Source organism: Tursiops truncatus, chromosome 3 (genome assembly GCF_011762595.2).
Source record: "Tursiops truncatus isolate mTurTru1 chromosome 3, mTurTru1.mat.Y, whole genome shotgun sequence".
Taxonomy (NCBI): domain Eukaryota; kingdom Metazoa; phylum Chordata; class Mammalia; order Artiodactyla; family Delphinidae; genus Tursiops; species Tursiops truncatus.
Genome location: NC_047036.1, coordinates 74,536,336 through 74,561,242, shown reverse-complemented (window position 1 = coordinate 74,561,242; position 24,907 = coordinate 74,536,336). Strand labels below are relative to the sequence as shown.

Below are 24,907 nucleotides of genomic sequence, written 5' to 3'. Positions count from 1 at the left end.
ACGCCTTCCGGATTTTATTATTTTCTACTCCCGAATAAGAGTTTGAGAGACCAGAAGCCAGGTCCCTTGGGTCACTGAGCACAATGGTGAAGTTGCATATGAACTGGCAATTAAACTCGCCAACTCCTCAGGCACGTCTCGGATTCTTCCCCACCCACCCCGCCCCCACCCCGCCCCGATCTCTTCTCACCTCTATTCTCAGAGTGGCTGGTTTGTTATGAAACTCATTCTTTTTAGGCCAAGTTTCCTTTGAACAGGGTGCAAAGGCATATGATCCTGTGGATTAGAAGTGGGTTGTCATCAAAATGATATAGCTCTGTTCTTCTCCGTTCCTTTCTTGGAATGGCTGAGAACAGACTTGCGAAGAGAAAAACTTGTTGGCGTTTGGGAGCTGCCAGGTTTTAGAGAGCCCAATTATGTCTTTTTTGAACTAGCATTTCTTTAATAGAGTTTAATTTAAAAATGTTTTTTTTTTCATTTTTGACATTTCTTGTAGTTTTTAATTTGAAAGGATGAGGATATGTTTACTTGTGGGGAAAGTGAAAACAGATTGTGCATGAGTAAGCAGGGTCAGTTGGCCAATTGTGATGATGCTGGAGTGGCCATCAAATGGTCCCCTATACTCCAAAAAGTGCCCTTTTTATTGATCTTGTCCCTAAAAGTCCCCCAGTGTTTGTGACTTTGCTTTAAATCATTGTTGTTCCGCTAGAGTACTCATCTTGTTTGTGGCTCAGGATCTATGCCATCTACTTCTTGATACAAATACCCACAAGTTTCCTATGAAACATTCCTCCATTTCAGAGGAGTTGATTCCACCTGAGTTTCAGGGCTGTGCCGACAAGTCTAGTCCAGTCTCCTGACCAGGGAAGTTCGTTCAGATATGGGAACGTAGCCCAACTGAAGAGATGTGAAGGGACTTTTGCTGGATTAAGAAAAAAAATTTTTTTTTAGAGAAGTCTTTTGCTTTTCACAGGAGTTACTAGACTTTTGATCTCTTTTCCCCTGGAGTTTTTTGGTGGGAGGATGTGGGGTGTGTGACCACAGCCTTCCTTTTTTGTCATAAATGTCAGGAACTGAAGAGACCTCTGAATGGAGCCTGAGCATGGAGCTGAATGTGTGGAAGGCAGAACAGAGAGACAGCAGGAAACTGGGCCTTTGGTAACATCCCTTGAACACTGGACCAAGCCTCACCTGAACTCATTGCTATCTAGTATGCATGTTATAACTTTTAGTCGCATGATTATCATCTATTTGGATTTAATTATAAATATTACTGCCTTTTGAGCTCCAGAGAGTGTGTGGGGCCAGCTGAAGCTGCCAGGCCTGCATCACAGCTGACCTCTTGCTCTACCCCATCCTGCTTCTTCTCTTCCACAGGGGTTGATCCTGAGGAAATTCCATCTTGGACTCTTCTTCCTGGGGAACACAAAACATGACAGAGGTAGCCCCTTACGGACAGACTGATTTTTCCATGGGCTCACCACAAAATGGAACAAAACACAGCACAACAAATTTATTATACCTCACTTGTGCGCTGTTCTTCTGGGAATTCACCTGTTAGGTTTTGCTCCAAGAGCCAATAGTCAACTTAGGAAACTGAGTTATCCCAGAAGGGGGTAGGAGGGAAAGGAAGTCAAGAAGACCACTATCTTCTAGAATCTCTAATCAAATTTTATGTTTTATTTTTGACATATCTGTATACTCATGAAACTATCACCATGATCAAGGTAATGAAAATATCCCTCAGCCCCCAAAGTTTCCTCGTGATCCCTCGTAATTCCTCCCTTCCACCTCTACCCCCTTCCCTATGCAATCACTGATGGGCTGTCTGTCAGTATAGATTGGTTTGCATTGTTTAGAATTTTATGTAAATGGAATTTTAAAGCATGTACGCTTTGGTTTGCCTTTTCTCACTCAATAATTATTCTGAGATTCATGTGTGTTGCATACATCAACAGTTAATTCCTTTTTACTGATGGATAGTTTTCCATCTTATGCATATACAATAACTTGTTTATTTATTTACTTGTTGATGGACACTTGGGGGTTTTCAGTTTGGGGCTATTATAAATAAGGCTACTATGAGCATTTAGGTCTTTGTATAGACATATGCTTTCATTTCTCTTGGCTAAGTACTTAGGTATGGAATGGCTGGATCATGTGGCTGGATCATTATAGGTATATGTTTAACTTTTTTTGTGTGTGTGGTACGCGGGCCTCTCACTGTTGTGGCCTGTCCCGTTGCGGAGCACAGGCTCCGGACGCGCAGGCTCAGTGGCCATGGCTCACGGGCCCAGCCGCTCCACGGCATGTGGGATCTTCCCGGACCGGGGCACGAACCCGTGTCCTCTGCATCAGCAGGCGGACTCTCAACCACTGCGCCGCCAGGGAAGCCAGTATGTTTAACTTTTTAAGAAACTGCCAGATTGTTTTCCAGAGTGGTTATGTCATTTTACACTCCCATCAGCAGTGTATAAAGGTTCCAGTTCCTCTAACCCTTGCCAATTCTTGTGTGTCTTTTCAAATGTTAGCCACTCTATAGGTATGTAGTAGTACCTCATTGTGGTTTTCAATTTTAATTTTTAATTTGGAATTTTCCTAATGACTAATAATGTTAGTCATCTTTTCATTTGGTTACTTGCTATCCACATATCTGCTTTGTTTTTTCATTCTCTTCTCATAATAGTATCCTTCAAAGAGCAGAAGTTTTAAATTTTCATTAGGTCCAATTTTTAAATTTATTATTTTATGGATCATCCTTTTAGTGTTCTAAGAAATTTTTGCATAACCCAAGGCCACAAAGATTTTCTCCTATGTTTTCTTCTAGAAGTTTTATAGTTTTAGGTTTTACATTTAGGTCTATATCCATTTATTTTTAATTTTTTATATGAACCATTTTGAGTTAATTTACATATATGGTGAAAGATATGGATTAAAATTGTTGTTTTTTTGCATATGGATATTCAAGTGTTCCAGCACCATGTGTTCAAATCGCTCATCTAATTTTAAAATATGGAGCACATAATTCCAGTGTAGTCCATAGACTATCTCAGCATAATCACTCCTAGGGTTTGTTAAAAATGCAAATTCCTAGGTCTTCCACCAGCCCTTTTGAATTAAAATCTTACGGCAAATATCCTTGGTGATTCTCGTGGATGCTAAACCTTGGGAGCAACTGGCATAATGCCATTATTATTCATTAACGCTTCCCTTAAGTCAGTACTGTCTCCATCAGAGATGAGAAAGGATGTAATTTAGAAAAAGTCAGTCTCTACAGGATGGAAATAAACCAGAACAGTTTCTATTGTTTATTTTTAATACAGAAGATTTTAAACATATACAAAAGTAGGTTGAATAGTGTAATGAATTTCTATGTACTTACCATTCAATTTTAGCAATAATCAACATTACAAATTACTTTTAAAAAAAGAGGAAAATACAGGTGAATTTTTGCTATGTGAGGAAAAATGTCAAAGCTTAACAAGCAATGGGGAAAAACCAAAAGTAGCAAAAATACAATGAGCAACTACAAAAAAATCAAAGATCAATATATTTGCCATAATTGTTATTACAAACCTCTATACATCAAAAAAAATCTTAAGTGATTTAAAAAACATACATAATCGAGGAAATATTTTTGAATAGAACAGGTGATTTTTAATCTATAAAGACATATAAAATGATTTAAAATGACTAAAAATCTCACTAAGTGATAGAAGGATAAAAGGGCAAAGGACAAAATATACCGTTGAGATTATATTGAGAGGATGTTATACAGCCAGTAAAATCATCTTTAAAAATAATTTTTATAATGATGGGGAAATGCTTATGACATGGTGAAAAAGCTGAATACAAAATTTATGCTTTGTGTGTCCTCACAGCCTCTTCAACAAGTGGTGCTGGTAAAAGTGGACAGTTACATATAAAAGAATGAAATTAGGACACCTCCTAACACCATACACAAAAATAAATTCAAAATGGATTAAAGACCTAAATGTAAGGCCAGAAACTATATAACTCTTAGAGGAAACATAGGCAGAACACTCCATGACATAAATCACAGCAAGATCCTTTTTGACCCACCTCCTAGAGAAATGGAAATAAAAACAAAAATAAACAAACGGGACCTAATGAAACTTAAAAGCTTCTGCACAGCACAGGAAACCATAAACAAGACGAAAAGACAACCCTTAGAATGGGAGAAAATATTTGCTAGTGAAGCAACTGACAAAGGATTAATCTCCATAATATACAAGCAGCTCATGCAGCTTAACATCAAAAAAAACAAACAACCCAATCCAAGAATAGGTGACAAACAACCCAATCCAAGAATAGGTGGAAGACCTAAATAGACTTTTCTCCAAAGAAGATACACAGATTGCCAACAAACACATGAAAGGATGTTCAACACCACTAATCATTAGAGAAATGCAAATCAAAACTACAAGGAGGTACCACCTCACACTGGTCAGAATGGCCATCATCAAAAAATCTACAAACAATAAGTGCTGGAGAGGGTGTGGAGAAAAGGGAACCCTCTTGCACTGTTGGTGGGAATGTAAATTGGTACAGCCACTATGGAGAGCAGTATGGAGGTTCCTTAAAAAACTAAAAATAGGGCTTCCCTGGTGATGCAGTGGTTGAGAGTCCACCTGTCGATGCAGGGGACACGGGTTCGTGCCCCAGTCCAGGAAGATCCCACATGCCGCGGAGTGGCTGGGCCTGTGAGCCATGGCCGCTGAGCCTACGTGTCTGGAGCCTGTTGCTCTGCAACGGGAGAGGCCACAACAGTGAGAGCCCCGCGTACTGCAAAAAAAAACCCAAAAAACTAAAAATAGAACTACCGTACGACCCAGCAATTCCACTACTGGGCATATATCCTGAGAAAACCGTAATTCAAGAAGAGTCATGTACCACAGTGTTCATTGCCGCACTATTTACAATAGCCAGGACATGGAAGCAACCTAAGTGTCCATCGACAGATGAATGGATAAAAGAAGATGTGGCACATATATACAATGGAATGTTACTCAGCCATAAAAAGAAACGAAATTGATTTGTTTGTAGTGAGGTGGATGGACCTAGAGTCTGTCATACAGAGTGAAGTAACTCAGAAAGTGAAAAACAAATACTGTGTGCTAACACATATATGTGGAATCTAAAAAAAAAAAAAAAAAAGGGTTCTGAAAAACCTAGGGCCAGGACAGGAATAAAGATGCAGACATAGAGAATGGACTTGAGGACACGGGGATAGGGAAGGTTAAGCTGGGACAAAGTGAAAGAGGCATGGACATATATACACTACCAAATGTAAAATAGATAGCTAGTGGGAAGCAGCTGCATAGCACAGGGAGATCAGCTCAGTGCTTTGTGACCACCTAGAGGGGTGGGATAGGGTGGTTGGGAGGGAGACGCAAGAAGGAGGGGATATGGGGATATTTGTGTACATACAGCTGATTCACTTTGTTATACAGCAGCAACTAACACAACATTGTAAAGCAATTATACTCCAATAAAGATGTTAAAAAAAATAAAACAAGGCTTAAGGAAAAATGAGAGCGAGTATGCTCCTGGATGTTATTTTTTTAAGTTAACTCCAATGAACATGTATGTATTGCTGATGTAATCAGAACAGAAAAAAAAGTATTTTTTAAGAAGAAAATGAAAGGGACATTTTCTTGGCAAAGTCAGAAATGGGCACAGATACAAACATGAGGCAAAGAAAAGGCACAGGGAGGGCTGGAGACTGGTTTTGCACAGCAATTGCCTTAAGTGAAAAAGTAGAGGTAACAGTTTCCTCCTTTGCAAGTCTTACCAGTGGATGAAGACTGCCTCACATGAGCGGTGCAGATTTTGGGAACTGGCAGAGGTGGACAGATTCTAATGGGCAAGCCATAGTCTGTTTTCCTGATCAGATATAGACCCTGCTCAAGCCCATAGAGCACCTTTTCTTGACTCCTGGAGGGGGCATGGAGGAAATAAGTTAAAGTCATAACAGCCCTTTCTACTTGTCCAAAGCCACCCAACAGATGACATGTCTGTTTGTTCATAGACTCTGAAGTGTCACTTTGTATCATTCTTCTTCTGCAGTTCAGAAACTCAATCTAAAATATTTCACTAAATTGGAAACCCACTCATCTCTTCTGGGTTTGTACTTCTGAACTGAAACTGAACTCTGGTTCACATGACCTTAGAACAATGTAACTTTTTGTTTTGAAAAAGAATGGCTTTAAAAGTCTCATAAATGGGTCCTGCCTGTTCTTGGAAATCAAGTAGCACTTGTAAACTCCAGTGACTAAATGTTGTGTAATTGTGAATAAATAATGTCAAGGAAGCAGAAATGTACAGATTCTACATTTTAGGTTATACATAATTTCAGAAATAATAAAAATGTGTTTGTCCCTTTGAAATTCTAGTATTGGAAATTGCATCAAGAATCGCAAAAAAGGATATTAAAAGATACAAACAGATTATTATTATATATTTTTTTAATCTAAAAGAAGTAAATTAGAATGTCAAGTAAAGCTGGTGAGGTCTCCAAAGTACTACAAAGTTTACTGGAAGAAATTTTTATAAACTTGTTCTTTAGATGGTTCCATAATTTGATGGTTCCAGGTAGTTTAGATTAACATTCTCGGGCAGCCTTCTTCTGTGATCAGCACTAAAATAACTATCATCAAAACAACTATTGAGTAGCCAAAGTATGCAGAACATAGCTTTATAAAGTAAAATAAATTTGTGTAAAAAAGTTTTTCTTAGGCTTGTCAGGAAAATAAAGCAGAGTGATAATGAACTATAAAAATGAGGCAACTTCTCCAAAACAGCAACATAGGACACCCTAAGGAGTTTAAAAAATAGATTTAAGAATTGATTCAAGTTATTTTCACTACTTTTGTGGAGTCTCTTTTTAAAAGCAAGAATCAAAACGTAGTAGGGTGATTATGATTTTACTTAATGGAATAACAGAAACTAAAAATCTGAAATAAGAACAGGATCAGACAAATACTACATTTCATTTCTTCATATGCTAAAATATATACTACTATATTTCTCTGACATGAAATACACATTAGTTTTATTTACTTATATGTATTAGTGTGAAGTGTGCTAAAAAGTAGAATCGAAAATAAGATTAAAAGTTAGAATTATCTATAGAATATAAGCTCTGGGCCCCAATTTACCTACAAAAATGATGTCACATCCAAATTTTCAGACCTGCAGGTCTTAACCTTATATACTTTCTACTTGTTTAACAGTTTGATAATAAGCAGCATGTATTAAGTATCATAAATGTGTGAAGCATGTTCTGCAATGTCTGTCTTTGTGGAGGAGGGTTTTCAGGACAGTATATAAATAGCAGTTTGAAACTGTTTTGATGGTTTACTTAACGAGATGAGTTACATTTTTACACTTAGTTGGCCAGATCCAGGATATTTAGCTCCTATTACTTTAGTAAATTCTGTACCGTCTCAGGTTCTATACTATGGCTGAAAACTCCTCATTTGATACACAAGGGGATGCTGGTCAGTGAGCAACATGTGAGCCATTATTTTAGAAAATATGGGCAATTATATACTGGTAGGTTTAATTTACCTGTTATTTGGGCTTAAAAATTACATGGTCTACCCACGTACCGCAAAAAAAAAAAAAATAATATGGTCTAATATGTGCTTAGTCTCCTGGTGAATTCCAAAATTACTGCCCCTATATCCATTTCTGGAGGTGATCTACAGGAATACATATCCCAACCTTCAACCATGCTGTTCCTCATAGAAAAATTCCCCGAACTCAGTTAAAAAGTACTACCTTTCATTTAAAATCAAGAACCACTTATTGAATGCTAACTTCATGTCAAATATTGTATTAAGCACTGGAATTAAAAAAAAAAGAGATGAGCATGGTATGGTTTCCATGCCTCGACACACTGTTTCATGTTTGGCAACATGCAGATACATTACCCTATTTCATCCTCACTGGAACTCCACAAGATAGATCTGATTTCTCCCATTTTACAGGTGATAAAACTGCAACAGAAATGTCACTTGCCCAGGATCACACTTTTAGTTGAGCCAAGACTATAACCCAGTTATTTTTGAACTCCTGGTTCTTTTCTCTATTATTCAATAGCATATGTTTTGCTCATGTTTTCCAGTCAAGATAGACCATGTAACTATTTTAATGCAGAAGTCCCTCTAGTCCAAAGTAAGAATTTCATTACCTTGCCTAAATTTCACTGGCCATTTCAATACCATAGGAGCAGGAAATTATTCAGTTCATGAAAAAGAAAATTCATGCACCTGTGGATTTCATCTTTTGTGCCAGATGAATAGGTGAGGTTGGATTTGATTTGCTCCATGACTAAACTCTAAAATTGGGATTTAAAATGGATATGTAATCTCACTTTGATTCCATTTCTCCTGTAATGCTGCCTAATGGTTATGCAAGTCTCAGAAATGTATTTAAAGTAATAACATGTCCTTTTATCCAATAACATCAAACTGAGATCTTTTTTGTTCACTTTTGCTAGACCTCTAACCTTTAAAGGTGAGTCAGGCAGCTGCAGAAAATCTGATCTTATTTTCTGCCCCTGGCAAGACTTTTTCAAGTTCATCTTTTTTCCCTTCTCTCAAAATCTGATGAAAAATGAAATGTCAGGAAAACAAGCTTTCAGGCTAAAAAACTTGTGTCTGTCTCTGTGACAGATGTCAATTTGAAAGGTTTCAGGTCACCTGTCAGAAGTGTGCCAGTGTGATCTGTATTCACATCGACTTGACCTCACACCAACACTGAGTTGTGCTTTTAAAAATATCCTTGAAAAAGAATTAAAAGATTTGAAGTCATTGCCTTTTCCTCTATCTGTTAAGTCCGATTAATGAGACAAAGGAAGGGGAGGCAGAGAGAGAAAGAGAGAGAGAGAGAGAGAGTTTTAAAAGGACAGTTTGACCTCTGGTTGCCCCTGGCAGTGAACCAATCAGAATTCTTGTAATCCAAACACAGATGCCTGGAGCTAAACAAATCCTATACTTGTGAACAAGAATTCAGTTTGCTGTCAAAATATAGTGAAGTTCAGCATAGTGCTTCTTTCAACAAAATATCATGAATAAAAGTTTAAATGTTTGTGATTAATAGAGAAGAGTAATATTGAGCAACATAATAGCTCAGTGGTGGCTCAATTTAGTAAAAAATACCTCCATCAAAAAAATCATGTGTTTTGCAGTCCTGTATTCTAATTCCATATCCTGGTTGTAACTCCCTAATATTTTATTTCAGAAACTCCACTGATACTATAGTACAAGTCAGTAGTTTTGTAATGACTAATTAATGGGGTTGAACTCTGTTCTTTTTCTGGATTAGTTACACAGTGTTTGAACTATTTATCACAGTGATTAAAAAATGTTAAAAAATGTTTCTTTTTCTAAGTTTTTCCCCATGTGCCTTTATCATAGCCTGGGAAACTTAAGGATTGAAAAAAAAAAAGGTAGATTTTGTTTCACCAGTTTGGGAGGCTTCAGGGCTTTGCCTTGTAACCAAGAAGGTAAAAGATTATAGTTCCAAAAGCATGTTTGTCAAATCTACCACTGTAAACAAGAGACTGGATCAGAAGAGATGAGAAAGTCCATGTAATATGACCCCAGAAACTTTAATAGCACTATAGAGACGTTAGCTTTTTTCCCCCTTGCTTGACTTAAGTATACAATACTTCCCTTCTTTCAAGTGGGCCCACTCCTGATGTGAAGTTGAAGATATGCTCACTGTATTTGTATTTGGAACAACATTATTTTTGTGTATGGAAAACTTGGGGGGAAAAAATGAAGCGTAGACCTGGAACGCAAATTAGTTAGCTTGAAATAGAGGCGGAAAGCTGATTCTCAGCAATGATTTGTGTAGTATGTGTGACATTTTTTTCCCTTCCACAGCTACGTTTTAGACAAGTGCTTCTCAGGCTTGATGGGCCCTTGAATTTCCTAGATCTTGTTCACGGGAGATTCTGATTTGTAGGTCGGAGTGGGGCTTGACCATCTGCATTCCTAACATATTCCCAGGTGATGCAGATACTGCTGAGCCTGGTCTTCATACTGGGTGCAAGGTTTTAGGCTCTTCTCAGCTCTCCACAAGAGTGTGTGTCAAATACATCAAGGTTCCCAAGTTTAGGCGGCTTATCTTATTAAAAAAAAACAACCACCAAAAAACCCTTCTGCCATTTTTTTCCTGTGTTGATGATCTTTTTTATGTTTCTGTGACTTGATCTCTTTTTTAGGAATTTCAAATTTCAATATAACAGTAGCTACATCCTCTCAGAATGACCCTACTGTATTACCAAAATAAAGTACAAAGATGGGAACAATGTCAGGTTTTCCCAAACCTGCTCTTAAATCGTTAGTTTTTCTCTAGGTCATGGTCTTGTTGAGAGCATTTTGCAACCTACTAGGTAATTTCATTAATACTGACATCTCTTCCTTGCCATCTAACAGACTGTTTGTAATCAAAAGGTTGGAGGTCTCTATAAGAAGCACGTGGACTAAGAAGCGCCCCGAGAAAAAACAGTTAAAAACAAGAGTAGTCAGAATTATCAGCAGTGTTTAGACCCAGATAACCACAAACATCCTGGAATTTACTTGCCAGTGAGTCATGTTTACATCTCTAGATGTTAGTTTACTTTCCCTTCATTTTTTTTTTTTCTTGATCACTCATGCAGTGGAAAACGGAAACGAAAACTTCCACGGAAGATGACTTGCCAATACTTGTGCTTATGGGTTCCCACTACTGATGGGAAGGGATCTGGCTATTAGACAAAGCTGTCCCGATTTTCTCGTGCTCATTATATATTTATAATATGGACAGTCTTGTGACGTTATGCAGCTGCTTAAGCAGGAAACTAATATCAAATAAGAGAGTGCCAGATTTAGCTTTACCAAGATAAAATGCACCATATTTAATGCTCAATTTTCGTTCTATGTGTGTTAGATAAACACGTGATTGCTGAGATTTTCATACCAGTGTATTCAGAACTGTGTATTCCACTACAAGTTATTTTTATCCTTTGTAAAGATTCTTACTCTCTTGCTGTCAAATGCTAAGATCATTTAAACAAGTGAAAAATATTTGCTATCTTTCTCGAAAGGCACAAGTACTTTCTGTACACAGGATGTAGCTCATTGCTACCTTATATTAGAAGCAAACATGAAGTGGTTGCCTATCACATAGTAAGTCTTTAAGGACTACTGTATCATACGTTCATGAAAGCCTTTATTTCATGTTGTCAACTTCCTCTGGTGAGTCAGCCAGACAACTGTGAGTGCATGATTATAGATTGGAACCAGAAATACAGATCCATTATTGCTATCACATAGATAGCAATAACGTTAATGTTAATGTTATTGACATTACTCAATAACATTACTCTGATTAAACCTTCTCCTGTAAGAAAACGGTTTCAGCCTTTTTGATGAATATTGGTGGAGGAAAAAAATGGGGGATACAACAATTGTGAAAACAGATTTTTCTGCCTGAAATTAATAATTCTGAGCAGTACTAAAATTAATTACTCCGTGGTTATAAGTCGGCAGCGGATTTATGGTAAATGACAGAGTGTTTGCAAATCTTCCTGACTACTCGATTAGAAAATGCACAACTGGAGGCGTCACCCGAGCATGCATTATTTAAGTGGTTGGTGTCTGGCGACAATCTGGAAACTGCAATTGTTGTGATTGCCATAGGAGAATTCACACTTTCTGAGAGAAATTCTTTCACCTTTGTGTGCCCACAGCATGGATCTCTCGTCGTGGCAGCTGTAGGAAACACAGGAACTCCGTGACCTGGAAAATGTGGGACAACTGCCACAAGGTGACCCTGGAAGGCTGGGGTAGGCCCAATTAATTTAAAATTTTGCTTGGCCTTGTCTCTTCCAATTTTCTAAATCCTCTGGAAAAATGATTAATGCATACACTGCCAATGCGAAAATATTTTTGACCCTATTAAAGTCGACCAAGGGTAAACCAAGTGTAGGCTGGCATTGTATCAAACTAGCTTTATTAAATTTGATTGGAGGTTTGTATGAGGAAGGGACAGACAAGGACATTATTTTGCACAGCGGCTCTCTTTTAAATGAAAATATCAAGAGGAATACAAAGTAGCAATATGCCCTGGACAGGAATCCTTTTAAATACAGGAAAATACCATGAAGAACTTTGTTTAAAGGGTGAACCGTATTTGCTAGAAAATTTTTCTGCTGTCTTGTTGCTGTGCTGGTCAGTTACCAATGAGGGTGTTTTAATTTATGGAAGCCTTATATTTTTTTCATTTATAGATGAGCTAGTTCAACCTTGGTTTCTTTCTCTTATCTGTCATTGAATTCTACGAGTTAAAATTATCTGTCTGCATTTCGAACCTTAGCAGAATGTTTCCCCAATGAATCCATCCTATGCAATCATTTAATTAATTAATAAAGTTAAATTTTTTTCCTACTGGTTATGAATAAAAATGTTTTGAATAAAAATGGTACAAGTCAGGCACAATTTCAAAGGATAGACTTTCTGATAAGCATTTCTTCCTTCTCCAAGAAGGAGAAAACCCATTTAATTGTCATAAAATACCGTCAACATCCATATTTCATATGCAATGTTTCTCATAGTTTTCTCAAATCTAGGAGATATTTAGCTACATTAGCATAAAGCATATATTTTATCCATTTGTCATATGCAAAGTACAGCAACTTTGTGGCAGGGGTGGGTATTAATAACGTTGATATAACTAGCAAATAGTAAATACTTGGTGAATGAGTGAATGGCAGAGATCACCTGTGACCATCTACCAAAGGGGAGACTAGAGTTACAGCTGGAATGACAGTTTAGGAGGTGGCACTAGGCCAGTGAATGTTCTAAAATACACTAGTCATTTTAGTCTAGTGAGCATGGATGTGGAGAATAGGTAGTCATAGGATAAAAAATATCCATGACTGGGGATATTAGCTTTACCTCTGATTTTTAAACTGAAAGATAGGGATGAACTATCTATAAGACTTGTAGATTCCATCACTCTTCACCCATGTTCCATGGCTTTCTCGTCAGTGTCTTCCTATATCTTCACCCTGTTGAGTGCAGGCCTGGCCTTTTGATGTGGTTTGGCCAAGGAAATATGAGCAGAAGTGAGTTGTCACTTCAAGCAGAAGCTTTAAGAGCCAGGGCATAGTTTGCTTATTCTCTTTCCCTCTGCATGACAGTCAGCAAAGTTCCAGATAAAGGGCAAAGTAGAGCCAAGCTACGGCTGACTTGTGATATACACAATACTGTGCATGAGAGACACACTTTTGTTACTGCTAGCCTTTGGTGTTTTGCAACTCTCTTTTACCCCTGCAAAACACAGCTTACCCTGACTGACAGAGATGTAAACTGTGTTCTTTCAGCATGACCTAAAGAATGTGACTCTATGAGCTTTGGGATGAAATTAGCTGTCATCTTCCTGCTACCATATCTAGGACCCTCCTTGCTTCCACACCCATCTACTCCTTCTTGCCTCTTTAATGGATAGAGTGAACCTCCTCTGAACAATGGCCACCACCTCTACTTGTGCTCTGGATCCCATCTCCTCCCAAATGCTAACAGCCTTTCCTCTCTGACATTGCAGGAGAGAAGGGATAACTCAATCTTTCCCTGTCGAATGGATCATTCATATCTTCTGTGCTAAAAACAGTTCTTTCTTCACTCCATATCCCTTTCAGCTGGCCCCTTCCCATTTCTCTCTCCTTTTTCTCAACCAAACTTCTCAAACTACTTAACTGTGGGTGCTGTCTGCACTTCCTCACATTCAAATCTTTAAGCTACTCTGAGTTTTTTTATCGCACCACTGAAAACAAATCACTCTGTCAAGGTTACCAAAAGCCTCCCTATTGTCCAATCCAGGGGACACTTTAATGTACTAATTTTGCTCTGCTTCTTAGCAGGATTTCACTAAGGTGACCATTCCCTCCCTCATGAAGGACTCTTCACTCGGTGTCCAGGACATTCTCCTGGCTTCATTCTTACCTTTGTGGTCGAATCTTTTTCCTTTACTCACCTGTAAAATTTGTAAAAAGTGGTACTCCGTATGGGTCAGTATTGAGTCCTTTTTCTTACTATCTGCAGATGATCTCCACGTATTGAATTTGGTCTCACGACAACTGTGGTTTCTAGAGTTGCCATTCTGAAGTTCCCACTTAGAAATACTCATAAAAACCCCATTTATGTAAATATATACTTTCTTATTTCCCACTTCAAAACATTTTTCATGAAATTTTAGGCAGCATTCATAATGTTATTTTAATTCCCTCATTTTATTCTTTAAAAAAACTATCGATCATCCGCAGTGTGCCAGGCACTATAATAAATGTTAGCAATATAAAAATGAATCAGATATAATTCTTGCTCTCAAAAAAGTGCTTAGTGGGGAAGAATATACGCACACGATTATGGTAAAATGAGTAAAATGAGAACATTTCTAATAATGTACCTTCTATAACACATGGTGGGAACATAAAGGAAAGAGAATCTAGGTTTTCTGGGGCAGTAAGAGAAAGATTCCCAGAGGAAGTTATATTTGGGCTAAAACGTAGTCAAACAGAAATTTATAGAAGCAGGGAAGAGGAAACATTATTCCTAAAGGCAAGGAGATGTGAGAAGGCCTGTCATGTTTAGGGAATTTAAAATAGTTCAATAGTTTTACAAAGAATAGGTGAGGTGGGAGAAGACTAAGAGGTGAATTTGGATTTAGGGACCGGGCTGAGGGCATGAGGGCATTTTATGGAATCATATTTTCTTGACTTTGGGCTGACATTTCTGAGCTCTTTCCAATGTTTCTGTTTAATCCATCCCAATCCTATACGCATGGACCCTATTATATCAATACTAAGGGGAGGAACAACATAAACAATACTAAAAATTTTGAGACAGGAAGCATTGTATGCTGTTACATTTCTAGTCTTCGTATTCTTCTATTGTATCTGTTTTCATTCTGGTCTTCTATTTTCTGACTACTTCATTTGGTTTTGAGTAGCAGTTTTCTGGAAAGATAGAGACTGAAAGTTTTTTTTTTTAATTTATTTATTTTTAATTTATTTATTTTTGACTGCATTGGGTCTTCATTGCTGTGCGCAGGCTTTCTCTAGTTGTGGAGAGCGGGGGCTACTCTTCGTTACGGTGTGCGGGCTTCTCATTGCGGTGGCTTTTCTTTTTGGGGAGTGCAGGCTCAGTAGTTGTGGTGCACGGGCTTTGTTGCTCTGTGGCATGTGGGATACTCCTGGACCAGGGATCGAACCCATGTCCCCTGCATTGGCAGGCGGATTCCCAACCACTGTGCCACCAGGGAAGCCCAGGCTGAAAATTTTAATGTGTTGATAAGTACTATTACTATTTATATAATCTAATTCCAGTCCTTTACCTTTCATACTATAGGGAAACAATACTTCTGAATATTGAATGGCTGTTTGAAGACTAAACTTTCTCTAGTTCAATATGGATAAAATCAGTTATAAAATGTTTGAGAGTTCAGTACTAGAAGAAATTGGTATAGAGTGAGTTACTGTAATACATAGTTTTATCTAACAGAACCCATTGAAAGTGCATGCATCTGGGTGACTTGGCACTGTTTTAGTAATGGCAAACATGACAATTTCTATAATTTTATTATATTTACATTCTAAGCCTAAATTTATTGATATTTCTTATTATACTCATGATGGATAACATCTTTAAAAAATTAAAAATGGCTAACCCAGTATATATACATGGATTCTTAAATATTCCACACCCACCAGAGCAATGCAGCAAGAACTTTTGAAACTAATTCAGGGAAGGCGATTTTGCTTCTAAATATTATAATATAAATAGTATTTAAAATATTTAAATTCCGTGATGCAAAATTCAGTTGAGTGGTGTAAAACATATTTTGACTTTGCTTTACCTTAAAAAAAACTCTTCTATTTTCATCACTTAATTTACGACAGGAATGACAAATTGATCATGAACAGGGCATTCTAGATGAGATTTTTAACTTCACAGATGAATATGTTGGGGTGAATCAAATAGTTGAACGGACAAACCTTCCCCATGGAGTGCTAGCAGGCACCATTGTCTTACTTGAATTATTTTATAGTTGCAACTGAATGGACTCTGATAACTTCTCCAGTAAATTAGTCATTCTAGCGAACTGCCTACAGCATTTTTGTGAAAGCAGTAGAACCAAGAACAAAGAGACATTAGTGTATGAATCAGATTCTGCCCTGTGACTTCACAACTAAGTTGAAAAAAAAAATGGGATGATAGAAAGGAAAGTGCAAGCCTAATTTTCTGAAGATAGAGGCAGTTTGTAAAATGACTCTAAATATACAGTGATTTCTTATCTGCTGAGCTCTAGCCATTCAAACGCTCGTTATAATTTTCCATTAGCATTTGATAGACCATAGCTGGGTGGGTGGCCGCTGACACATAAGTTGGCTCCACTAAAGTAAAGACTCATTACTTATAGGGAACTTGAGCTACTGGGCACAGGGGTAGTTTTTAAACACCAATCCTTCCCCACCCCTCCAACAACATGTGTCAGGACATATGATGTCTCTCACACCAGGACACGTTCAGGAATAAAAAAAGTCTACACTCCAAATTATATGAGGAGAGACTAAACAATTTATAAGATGATTTAAATAAAAAGCTAAGTAATTATGGGCTTCTTTTTTCCCCATAGTGCTGATGTGTCCTCTCAGCGTTAGGTAAAGTGTTTAGGGATATTCATTAAGGATTCTAGGACACTGGAGTGCTACTGGGTTTGTTAATTTCTACCAGAAAGCCTCAGATGTGTTACTCTACTTGAGTGGGTAGTGGGGAAATCTGGTTCATTATTTCTGATAATGGAAAATGTACTTTTCTGCAATGGCAGCTACACAGCTCACAATTGTGGATGTTGAGGAATTAGGCATTAGCTTTTCCAGGTGTCTAGTGTTCCACTCTATATCTCTCTTTTTATACGTTATAGCTCTTACAAAGCAGCTAGTACAATGACAAAGAGCTTAGCTTGTTGAAAAATGGGAAGGTCCCAAGTGCAGAGGAAAAGTTGACCCAGGTCTTAAAATGTAATTAAATGAAAAAAACACATGCCTCCCCATTTGTCTGTTGGGTTAAAATAAAGCTAAATGAATAAATTTTTTAAATTGAAATATTTGTTTCTTAAAACTCTTTTAAAAGTTTAGTTTCTATGTTTGAGATGTGGCTCAAACTTTTTTTTGTTAATGTTCATACAAAAAGAATAACATTTAGTATGTACAAGATAGTATTCTAAATACTATAGGGGATGCAAATGTTTAAGGGTAAGGAGATGTTCAGGTCTCTCAGTACAGTTTTGCTTCTAGTCATAGGATGGTACCAAATAACCACAAAGCAAAGCACATGGGACTTACAAATATAAAACATAATTCTTAACTTTTAGATTGTGTATTTTTTTTTCAGTTGACATATGCAATGTAGCAGGGAATGGTTCTAAAGTCCTGCTCTGATAATTGAAATCTGTTCTCTGTGGTGGCCTGCATTAAATGCATCTGAGATACCAGAAAATCTTTGATATTATATAGAAGAAGGAATAAAAATAATTGGATAGTTAGAAATGTTGAAGTTTGTATAACCTGTTTACTCATTCTATAATTATGTTTCTCAAGAAGGCCCAGGGAACATTCTCTTCACTGAGGCATTGAGAAATACATTGTTGAAGGATTACTAACTGTAGAAAATCAGTAGTGACTGTCCTCTGTAAGTGGGGGTCATGGTAGGTGATGCCCCAATAAAAATAGACTTATTATTTTCATTGGGGATGATAGGATTCAGAGTGGCAGAAGAATTTAATCACCACTTCAAGTCAGTAATGGGGTTGAATTTTATTGAAAATTCTTGGCATCTGTTGGGGTTATAATATCATTTTCTTCCTTTAATCTACTTCTTATACTGAATTACTGTAATAAATTTCCTAGGGTTACATCAGGCTTTCATTTCTATGATAGTATATTTGATAACAATATTTTATTTTGTGGCTGGACTATGGGATTCATTTATTAATATCTTGAATTTATATAATAAGCAAAATTGGACTACAATTTTATCTTGTCTTATCCTTGTCCAATTTGTGCTATCAGAATTTTTCTAGCCTTCAAAAATATGTTGGGCAGGCTTCCACATTTCCCTGTTTTTCTATGCTCATGGGGATTATTTGTTCTGGGAATTGTTTACTATGATTTTTCCATAAAATCATCTGGGTTTGATACCATTTTAGGAATAAACTTTAACATTTTCTTCTACAATAATTATTCTGTTCAGATTTTCCACTACTTCTTAAAACATTTCAAGTCATTTTCTAATCCTTTTCACTGGTATAAAACAGAATATTCTTACGTAGTTATTTTTAGAAAGGATGTGAGAGGGGTAAAAGTTGAGTCTTTGCTTTTCTGAATATGCTGTTATTGTCTCTTTATAATTGATTAAAACTATAGCTGGGTCAAGAATTAGATTTAAACAAATGTCCTTCTGGTTCTCTGACAGCATTGCTCCATTGTCTTCTAGAATAAGTTGTTGCTGAGAAACTTGATACAAATATACTGCATCTTATTCCTCCATAGGTCACCTATTTACTTCTCCGTGAAAACTTTAGGGTTTTCCCTTTCTTTGGAGTTTTAAAACTCTACTATGATTTACCTTTATGAGTATCTTTTTTCTTTGATTCTGTTGAGCCCTAGTTAGGCCCAAAGGCATGCATCTTTTTTTAGCTCTGGGAAATTTTCTTCTATAATTTTTTGATGATTTTCTTTCCTTCATTGTGCTTGTTACTCTTTTCATAAATCTAGTGTAATGGATGTTGGAGTTTATAATTCTATTATCAATATGTCTTAGATTTATTTTGTACAGTGTAATCAATATTTTATTCTTTTGTATCATGTTTTGGAGGAATCTTTCAGGTTCTTCTTTCAGTTTGTGAATTCATTCTGTGGCTGTGTTTTCATTTCATTTAGCTTTCAAAATTACCACTTAATTTTTTTGACAATCATATTTAAAGTTTTAAGATCATTAATTGTTTCTATTTTTGTGTATGAAGTATCCTTTTGAAGTTCTCTAAATATATCAAGTATAAATATTTGAAATGTTTGCTCTGTTAGGCAAACTTTAATTTCTCAGCTGTTAATTTTTTATTTAATTTGTTGTCTTTATCATGCTGATAATTTCCTCAAATATTTGGTGATTATTATCTTTTGCCTCTTCTTTGTGTTTAAATATTCTCGTTCACAATCTATAGACAGTCCCTGCTTATTCTAGGGGAGAGATCATACATACTGTTGTATGGTGTGCACAGGTACTTCTAGGAATTAGGGATTCTTATTCTTCCTGGTTTTGCTAGCTATCTGCCAAAACATTGCCTTTCCAGACCTAATATTTAGTATTTATTGCATTAGCTGCGGCTTCCAGGAAAATACCTCTGCTGCCTACTGTTCTGGGCAATGGGCAATCAACCTAATGATTTTCTGTGCACCTTTCTTGCTGAGCCCAGAGCATTCCTGGGATTGCTTTTCTCTTTTGCTTATGTGATTGATTATGGTCTGTTTTTCAGTAATTCCTGAAATATTCTAGTTTACTAATGGCACTTTCATTTTCACTGATGTACATTAATGTACTTTAAAAGTATAATTTTTGTCATTCCAAGGACTTTAAGCAGGAAGGGAAAAAAAGATATGTGTACTCAGTGTGACATCTTGGTCAAATATTATCTCCATTCCTTTGAACATTTTATTGTCTTGGTCTGGTATTACCAGTATTCTAAGGTCTGCCCAACACGTTATTTTTCATCTTTCAGAGTCCTAAAAAGATGAAGTCAGGCTGTGGGAAGGATGGCCAAATCATACATGAGACCATGACACTGGGGCTCCTTCCCTCAGAAGGCTGGTATTGAATGGATTACTGCCTGAGGCAACAATGTAATAAGCAGTTACTTGATCAAAAGCAGGGAACTGCCCAGTAGAATCAGAGGATAGAGGATATATTCTCTGTAGTACATCTGTGTTCAGAAAAGCAGAAAAATTTTAGAAAATTTCTGTTTCCAATGAGATTCAAAAAACATTCATTAGGTTTTAACAGGCAATTATGAAGATAAAACAAAATTAAGATACAGAAGTACTGTATAGGTATGATAAACAGAACTGTTAAATTAGTAACTTCAAGGGAAGCAGGCTATAAAAAAATTGACAGAAAGAAAATCAAATTAACAAAATAAAAAATAAATAGATGTGATGAAATATCACAATTTCAGGAAAAGTATAAATAATTGAAAATAATAAAAAATTTAGTAATATGGACAGAGCTATATGATACAATCTACATATATAGAAAGCGAGAACAGAGTAGATGAACAAAAGTAATAAGCAAAGATGTAACAGAAGAAGATTGATTAGCAAAAGATAGAGTGACTTTTAAAAATATAGAAATAGCTCATGAAATCTGAGAAACATTAATTTTACTACACATATTGGTGAAATTATTATATTCTAAAAATACAGCAAAATTATCAGACATGTTAGCAGGAAAATCATGTTACTTATAAAAAACAAAAGTTAGGCTGGCTACAGACTTCTCCAAATATTTTTGGACCATATGTAAAACAACATGAAAAAGAATGTTAAATATAAAGTTAAAGACAAACATACATCAGACTTACCAAAAAAAAGAAAACCAAACCCAGAGGAAGCAATATTACTTTAATACAAAATAGAATTCACGAATAAAAACCATATAATGTCACGTTTTTATTTTGATAAAAGCTAATGTCCACAATAAAGTTATAACAGTTATAAAACATTATGTGACTGAAAAGATAAATTATCTACAGCATAAACTGTTAGAAATACATGGAGAAACTGACAGAAACACAATTGTAATGGGATACTTTATCACATACTATTCTTAGTCTTTGACAAATCAAAAGTAAAAAATAAATAAGGACTGAACGGACTTGAAAAAATGGAGTTAACATAATAATTATATCTATATTTATATTTTTACGTACATGATATGTGGCATGTATATATGTTTATACTAAAATTTTATAAAATTTAAATGTATCTATATAAAACTCTATATTCTAAAGGAACAATATTTTCTTTAGAAATGCCTCAAACACTTACAAAAAGTGATCATATGCCAAACACACACGGTCAAAATTATAATTAAAAACCAGGAGTAGAAACTGTGTAAGCTGTGTATTTTAATGGCATTGCAATAAAATAAAAACCTAATTGCACATCTAAACAAAAAATTCACACTAGTTAGATATAAAAAGCAAAATAAAGCATTTTGCCAAAGAGTTCTTGGATTAAAGTAACACTACAGATTTTAGCTAGCATATTTAGAGAGATAAGGAGCACTTTCTAAATTAAAACCACTGTGATATTTCCAAAGTCATGGTTTGAAGGCAGATTTATAGACTGGAGTTCCTTGTTTATTAAACAACAAAGAATGAAAATCAATTAATATTTAACCCAAAAAGTTTGAAGAAAAACAACAAAGCAAACATAAGAAACTCAGGAGAAAGAATATGATTCAATCACTGATTTATTATTTTTTTAGGAAAGAACAGCAAAAAAGGAAGAATAACTAATAGAAAAACTTCTGGAATATCCAAACAAGAACAAAATAAATGGAACATTAAATGTAGACATTTATAGTTTATAAGGGGGGGATATATCAGTAAATGGGAGAGGGTAAACATTTTAAGAAAATTTTGCACACCACTCTATGCTAATAAACTTAAAAATCTCAATGAATACGTAAGTTCCTGACAAGGTATAAGTTAACAAAATTGGTCTGAAAAGAGGTGGAAAATTTAAATTTAAGTAGGCCTACAACTGTTAAAAAAATTAAAAAGTAAATTCAAGTTTTAACTTTTGTGTCTTCAAAGTGCACTGATTAAAAATTCCCATAGTGTTTAAGTAGATTGAGAGCATAAAAAGAGAACATTTCAAGTCATTTTATGAAGCTAGTAAGCTTTGATAACAAAGTATGATAAAGTTAGCACAGCAGTGAAAACTACAGATTAATGTCATTACTGTAATACATGGATGAAAATATACTAAATAAATATCAGAAAATAAAAAATAGGAGCATATTTAAATAATGAAACACCATAACCAAAACTAGTTTTTCATCCTCAAATAAAATAATTCATTATGATTTGACATATTAATTTGAACATTACATCATAGGTTGCAGAATAAAAGTAATACGATCATTATGAATGATGCCTAATACATTAGTTCCCTATTGCTTTTGTAACAAATTACCACAAACTCAATGTCTTGAAACAACACGAATTTATTATCTTACAGTTTGGGAGATCAGGAGCCCTAAAATCAAAGTGTTGACAGGGCTGCATTCCTTCTGGAGGCTCTAGGGAAGAATCCATTTTTATGCTTTTCCAGCTTGTAGAGGCCACCTGCTTTCCTTGGCTCATGTCCCCTTCCTCTTATCCTTCCAACTTCTTCTGTCATCACATCTTTACTGACTCTGACCCTCTTGCCTTTCCTCTTACATGGACCCTTGTGATTACCCTGAGGCCACCTGGATAATCTGGGATAATTTCCCCATATCAAGGCCCTTAATCGCATCTGCAAAGTATGTTTCACTATATGTAAGGTAACACAGTAACAGGTTTTGGGGATTCGAATGTAGACATCTTTGGGGCCACTTCTCTGTTTATCAAACCCCAAAAGAATCTAATTAAATCTAAAATCTCTTCTGGTCAAATTCTTATCAAACCAGGATCAGAAGCATACTTTGTTAAGATTGTAAAGCCTTTGCATTACCAGCTGTCACCATCTTACTTTGTGGAGAAACACTGGAGATATTCTTAATAAAATTAGCAATCATTGTCATCTTATTCCTACAATGCTATTATTTAATATTGTTTAGGAAGTAGTAACATAAATAAGAATGGAGCTCTAGTTTAGAAAGGAGATTCAGTTTTCATATTTTCCAGTGATGTTACTGTACACATAAAGAGCAGAAGAATCGATTGAAAAACTGTTAGAGTTAATATAGAGCTTAATAAAATGACTGGACTCTGAAGAAACAACCAACAACTAAATAACCAAATAAATAAATAAACAGTATTTAATATACTGACAGGAAAAGGTTTAGTTCAGGCAACAAAAAGAGCCCCTTTGTCTGCAGGGACAAAAAGTACAGGAAGAAAAGGAAGTTGTAGGCTTAGACCAATAATTTGCAGACTTTATAGTGTCAGGCCTCCTTAACACTATTAAGTAGTGAGAACGCTGTCTAGCTTTTTTTATGTGGGTTGTATCTATCGATACTTACTATAGTAGAGATTAAAGTAGAGAAACTAAAGAAAATTTAGTAATTAATTAAAAAATAGTAGTAAACCGATGTTAAAAATAACATGTATTTTGTGAAAAATAAGTATATTTTCCAAACGCCTTCAAAATTTAGTGAGAAGAGCGGCATAGTTTACAGTTTTCCAAATGTCTTTAATGTCAGAAGACAGCTGAATTATTTTGTCTGCCACTACATTCACTTTGTTGTGATATGCTGTTTTGGTTAAAGTACATGAAAAATGTCTGACCTTAGATAGGTAGTTGGAAAAGGGAAGAGTATTTTAATAGCCTTTTGGAGAGTTGTCGATATTCTGCTTTGACCTTGACAAGTGGTAGTTTCTTAACATGTTTCAGTGAGGAGTCTGAAATGATGTTAATGAACTTTTTGTACTCTGCTTCATTAAAATCCATTGGCCTGTCTTGCAGTTTGACTCTTTCACTCATGCATGGTTTTGTAACATTATGCCTCAATCACTTGAAAAATATTTGTAAACTAACTTTGCAGGTCTTCCATATGCTGACACATTTCATTAGACAATATCTAAAGATCACATTTGTTAATACCACTGCTGATCTCATCAGAAGAGTTTTTAAGTACTGGGAAGTCATCAAGCTCAGGGGCAGATACAAGTTCTCCAAAATTCTAATTTTTGCCTGAAAACACTAAGATTTTGGAATTGACTGCTACTACAGCCTATGCCAAACTTATCTGACCAATGTGGAGGTACCAGGAGACCTTCAAGCTGGTTATTTTTATCTTTACAATCAATGGTTCATGATCCGTAAGAAAAATAAACTATCAGTGATATTTAGACTGTAAGTTGGAAGCACATGTGCATCTCTGGCCCATCAATAGTTTATATAAATTATAATGAACATTTGAAAACTATGGCAAGAGTCAAAACATTTATTTTTTGGGTATGGAAGAATGAATTGGAAGTGAATGGGGAAGGAAAACTGGAGGAAATAGAATTGTTTTAGTAATTTAATTACACTAGGCCCTAATGGGCTTCCCTGGTGGCGCAGTGGTTAGGAATCCTCCTGCCAATGCAGGGGACGCAGGTTTGAGCCCTGGTCTGGGATGATCCCACATGCCATGGAGCAACTAAGCCTGTGCTCCACAACTACTGAGCCTGCACTCTAGAGCCCGTGAGCCACAACTACTGAGCCTGTGTTCTAGAGCCCGCGAGCCACAACTACTAAGCCTGTGTGCCACAACTACTGAGCCTGCACTCTAGAGCCTGTGAGCCACAACTACTAAGCCTGTGTGCCACAACTACTGAGCTTGTGCTCTAGAGCCCGTGAGCCACAACTACTGAGCCCACGTGCTGCAACTACTAAAGCCCACGTGCCTAGAGCCTGTGCTCTGCAACAAGAGAAGCCACCACAATGAGAAGCCCGTGCACCGCAACAAAGAGTAGCCCCCGCTCGCCGCAATTAGAGAAAGCCCATGTGCAGCAACGAAGATCCAACACAGCCAAAAAAAAAAAAAGAAAGAAAAAAAAGGGTACTAATAAGGGTAAG

General features: G+C 36.2%; 1 long non-coding RNA gene across 1 annotated transcript in view; it reads left to right on the top strand.

The window, feature by feature from the left end:
- LOC109549090 (uncharacterized) overlaps positions 1 to 24,907 on the top strand; it is a 677,834-nt gene that overhangs the window by 10,401 nt on the left and 642,526 nt on the right. Inside the window, exons 3-4 of the long non-coding RNA XR_012330755.1 lie at positions 1,071 to 1,441; positions 11,768 to 11,863. This is a non-coding gene — a long non-coding RNA (uncharacterized lncRNA). The remainder of the gene's footprint in view (positions 1 to 1,070; positions 1,442 to 11,767; positions 11,864 to 24,907) is intronic.